Source organism: Zingiber officinale, chromosome 11B, assembly GCF_018446385.1.
Source record: "Zingiber officinale cultivar Zhangliang chromosome 11B, Zo_v1.1, whole genome shotgun sequence".
Taxonomy (NCBI): domain Eukaryota; kingdom Viridiplantae; phylum Streptophyta; class Magnoliopsida; order Zingiberales; family Zingiberaceae; genus Zingiber; species Zingiber officinale.
Window position 1 is genome coordinate 26,854,577 of NC_056007.1, and position 4,772 is coordinate 26,859,348.

The window sequence follows — 4,772 nt, forward strand, 5'->3', positions numbered from 1 at the left end:
TAGCAGAGGATTTTTGATTATCTGAGAGATGATGAGGACAAGGATGAGTGATTTCAGGAGTTACTTTTTATGACTTATTGTATTTATTACTTAACTTGGGTTATGACTATGCTTAATCTTCAGTGTTTTTCAGTCTTTAGTAGCCCTTGTTAAATTTTGTAGAATAGGTTCTTTGTTTTTGAAAATTACTATGTAGTTTATTTTTTAAAAAAATATTTTTGTTTCAAAAATACTTAGAAATTATTTTTCATTTTATGGAATAGCCTAGGTTTTACCGTAGAATTGCATGATCCTATAGTTCTAGGAGCCAACATCTCACAAGCACAGTAGGATCCCTTGTTTGATAACTTAGAATGGGTGAGATGCTTAGGTCCTAGCCCTAGATTTCAGATGCTTATGTCAATGCATCGCTATAAATCTAGGCTTTAAATAACAAACATTGATCAATTTGAGTTAACTAGTAAGTAAAACCTTGCTAGTTATAAAATGCTCAAATTGACCAACCTGAGTCAACTTGCTACTATCTTGATATAGCTAGTCTTGGACAAAGGTTGGACATTTCATCATAAGGACTTTTTCCCTTAGTTTACCAAACCATGCTTGGACTTTTAGGATAAATATCAATTTTAGGGGGAGTTATCTTCAAAATAGTTTTATAAACTTTTTTATTGTTTCAAATTATTTTCTTTAAACACGTTTTCAAAATTTTTCACTTAGTCTATTTATTGTTTTCTCTAACATCTTTTTCAAAATTTTAAAAAAATATTAATTTCAAGATTGATTTTCTTTCTTCTTTAACTCTTTTCAAATTATAAATCATTTTATCATTAAACTTTTTTTCAAATTTTGATCACTTAGTAAAATTATGGTTTTGAAACTTAGACAAATGTGATATCATTTCAAAACTTAGTAGATTTTTGAACAATTAGTTTTCCTTTACTAAAAAGTTTTACTTCTCTTTACTTGTTTAATCTTTCCTCATTTTCAAAAATGTTAGACTTTCTTATGTTCTATGTTTAGTTTTTTGACTTCCCCTAATTTTGATGTGTGTCAAAGGGGGAGAGATAGTGAATTCAGGGGGAGATGATTATTTCAGGGGGAGAAATAAGAATTGAAATTGCTTGTTTATTTACTAGTTGCATATGTTTAACTTAACTTTGAACCTTGGTTGCCAAACATCAAAAAAGGGGAGATTGTTGGTGCAAGATGCACCAGAATCAAACCTGAGTTTTGATGTTGTCAAAGGTTCAAGTTAAGTCTTGTTATGATCTAACAAGTTTATTGAGTGTGCAGAATGTTTACTCAACCGGGAAAGACCTAGTTGGAGGCTAGGCAGGAGAAATCTTAGCAGATTGTGGAACCCAGGTGAAAGTCCAAGTAGGTCGAGGGGAGACGAAACTTGGCAGTGTGATCGAGAGGTCTGAAGGACCGAAGATCAAAGGAAAAGTCCTGGGGAGCCGATCAAGGCTGAGTGAGAAGTCCAAACTAGATCTGGAGGATCAAAGTTTGGCAGGTAGGTTGAGGTAAGCAAACTGGAGGAGCGACAGTGAGGTCGGGTTTCCGGAGGGAACAACCTTAGGTCGCTGATCCAACTGAAGAAACCGGGAAGGTTTCCAAGTTGAGATCAAGATAGTTCTATTGCTGTCTTTTATATTACTCATTATGCTGTCTTTTATTCATTATTATGCTGTGTGCTAACATCTGTGTTGCAGGAAGTTTTTGTTCTAACACTGTGTTGCAGGTCAGACTGGATCGGTCGACCGAACCAGCGGTTCAGTCGACCGAACAAGAGCATAACAGAAAGCAAACAGTTCAGAACAGATCAAAGTCAAAGTTCGATCAAAGCTTGATCGGTCGACCGCATAGTAAGATCGGTCGACCGAACTTGATGACTCAGCAAAGCCAGCTCATCAGCACCGATCAACAAGCAAAGGAAATAAGCTGATCGGTCGACCGAACCTGGGGATCGGTCGACGGATCCAATCAACATTAATCGCGCATTAATTCAAGATTCTGACAGACTTCGACGAACAAGGTAAAAGCTTGTTCGGTCGACCGATAAAAGGGTTCGGTCGACCGAACCATTGAAGGCCAGTTAATGCAGAATTTATGAGCCAGCGTCAGATTCCAGCTGTGGGTGTTCGGAGCTGGTTCGGTCGACCGAACAGAGGGATCAGTTGACCGAACCTCAGTCCACCTATAAATTCAGACTCGAAGACAGAAACTTAAATATAACTTTCTGATCACAAGTTACTACTCTGCAAGCGACTCATCTTCATTGCAAAGCTACGTCATTTGGAAGAACCGACCTACGCTACATCTTCGATTCATTTGCCGATATACTTGTTTTTTGTTTTATACTTAATTGCTAATAAGATAGTAGGTTTGTTACTATCTTATTCTATTGTACTTGTACGATCTGCTTCTCTCCGAGGAGTTCGGAGAGAAGGATTTTAGTGCTTTGCCCATCGGTGCGGTCAAGGACCGCGGGCCTTCGAGTAGGAGTCGAGCTAGGCTCCGAACGAAGTAAAACATTTGTGTCTCTATTTACTTTCCGCTGTGCACGACTTTGATTTAAATACGAAAAGAATAGTTTTTAAAAAGAAGCGATATTCACCCACCCGTCTATCGCGCTACTCGATCCTATCATCCCCTTCCCCCCTTTTTATATTAGTTTCCCAACAAAAAATTATGGAAAGAGTTTTATAAAAAATTAGACTCATTCCTATTTCCTTTTAATTTTTTCTTTTTCTTTCCTTTTAATTAATCAATCCTAGATTGATTTATTAATTAAACAACTATTTGTTGATATTTAATTATTTGACCGGCCTCTTGCTTGGGCACCAAGCAAGGTGGCTGGCCACTTATTAAAAGGGAAAGAAAGAAAATTTTTTATAAAATTTTAAAAGAAGAAAACCTCTAATAAAATTTTACAAACTCTTTTTTTTTTCTAATGTGGATATTAAAGGAAAGTTTTAAAATTTAAAACCAAGTTTTAAAATTTAAAACATCTCTAATAATATTCCTTTTTAAAAGAAAGTTTTATAAATTTTATAACTATTTTTTAAAACCTTGTGGCCTAATTTAAATTAGGAAAATTTTATAAATTTTTAAAATCTCTCTTTTTACAAATTGTAAATATCTGAGGAAATTTAAAAATAAAAAAAAAACCTTCCTAATTTAAGTATTGCGGTCGGCCCCTTTTCCCAAGGCAAGGGCCGGCCACTTCTAGAGAATATAGAAGTGGCCGGCCATTGCTTGGTCACCAAGCAATGAACCAGCCCCTTCTTGGACACTAAGATAGGCTTTTTTTTGGATGGACTTGAGGCTTTATTGAGGCTACAACAGGGACCTAGAGGAGAAATTGGTTTTGGCCTTCCGTTGAGCTTGAGTATCCCGTGCTCCCCCCGAACACACAACTCAAGTTCATCGATAATAACTCATTCCACTGGAGAGTTATTACCGCACTACCGCACCAATCCCAAATTACATTATGGGCTTCTTCTTATCATGAGTGTGTTAGTCTCCCTTTTTTTAAGATTACGAATGTCCACTAATTAAGTGAGTTACTGACAACTCATTTAATTAATATCTAGCTCCAAGAGTAGTGCCACTCAACCTTATCGTCATGTCGGACTAAGTCCACCTGCAGGGTTTAACATGACAATCCTTATGAGCTCCTCTTGGGGTTATTCTTAACCTAGATTACTAGGACATAGTTTCCTTCTATAATCAACAACACACACTATAAGTGATATCATTTTCCAACTTATCGGGCTTATTGATTTATCGAACTAAATCTCACCCATTGATAAATTAAAGAAATAAATATCAAATATATGTGCTTGTTATTATATTAGGATTAAGAGCACACACTTCCATAATAACTGAGGTCTTTGTTCCTTTATAAAGTCAGTATAAAAGAAACGACCGCTAATAGTCCTACTCAATACACTCTAAGTATACTAGTGTAATTATATAGTTAAGATAAACTAATACCAAATTACACTACGACCTTCCAATGGTTTGTTCCTTTCCATCATGGTCGTGAGCTGCTGTTTATAATTTATAAGGTACTGATAACATGATCCTCTATGTGTGACACCACACACCATGTTATTTATAATATAAATTAATTGAACAACTACATTTATTATAAATGTAGACATTTGACCAATGTGATTGTTATTTCTAGATAAATGTTTATTCCAAAAGCTAGGCTTTTAGTATACATCCTAACAATCTTCCACTTATACTAAAAGACTAAGCTGTCATATCTGCTGCCATACATCTGATTCAACCCTTCAACACGCCTATCAAAAACTCTTGCCTTAAGAGCCTTAGTGAGAAGATCTATAGGTCATCATCTGATGCAATTTGGGCAGCTACAACTTCTCCTCGTTTATACGATTTCTCGTATTGGGTGGTACTTGCACTCTAATGTGTTTACTTGCCTTATAGACTCAAGATTTCTTCGAGTTTGCTACTGTACCACTATTATTACAATAAATTGTAATAATCTTTGGACAAACTAGAAATCATATCTAAGTCTATCTTGAGGTTATTGAGTCATTCAGCTTTTATGGCTACCTCAGAGGCTTGCCATATACTCAGCTTCTATGGTGGAGTCCAGAAAAACACCTTTGCTTATCACTCTACCATAGTTATGACTTTACCTCCTAAAGTAAACACAAAACCCCGAGGTTGACTTATTATTGTCCCTATCTGATTGGAAGTCAAAATCCGTGCAACCCATAGGGACCAAATTAACT